General features: G+C 53.8%; 1 protein-coding gene across 1 annotated transcript in view; it reads left to right on the forward strand.

Moving 5' to 3' along the window:
- PTK2B (protein tyrosine kinase 2 beta) overlaps positions 1 to 266 on the forward strand; it is a 33,337-nt gene that overhangs the window by 32,510 nt on the left and 561 nt on the right. The window lies entirely within an intron of this gene.

Raw genomic sequence — 266 nt, forward strand, 5'->3', positions numbered from 1 at the left:
TGGGAGCAATTCCAGCATTCCCAGCTCCTCTATTGGTCCTTGGATCAATGGTGGGAGCAATTCCAGCATTCCCAGCTCCTCAGTTGGATCCATGGATTAATGGTGGGAGCAATTCCAGCATTCCCAGCAGCTCCTCCATTGGATCCTTGGATCAACATTTGGCGATTCTCCCACCACTCCCCTCTCCCGAATGGAATCCTCCCCTCAGCCACCCAAACAATTCCCACTGGGAAGCACCTGGATCCATCCCTGGATCCATCCCAACC

This window comes from Corvus brachyrhynchos, unplaced genomic scaffold (genome assembly GCF_000691975.1).
Source record: "Corvus brachyrhynchos isolate BGI_N302 unplaced genomic scaffold, ASM69197v1 scaffold222, whole genome shotgun sequence".
Classification (NCBI taxonomy): Eukaryota; Metazoa; Chordata; class Aves; order Passeriformes; family Corvidae; genus Corvus; species Corvus brachyrhynchos.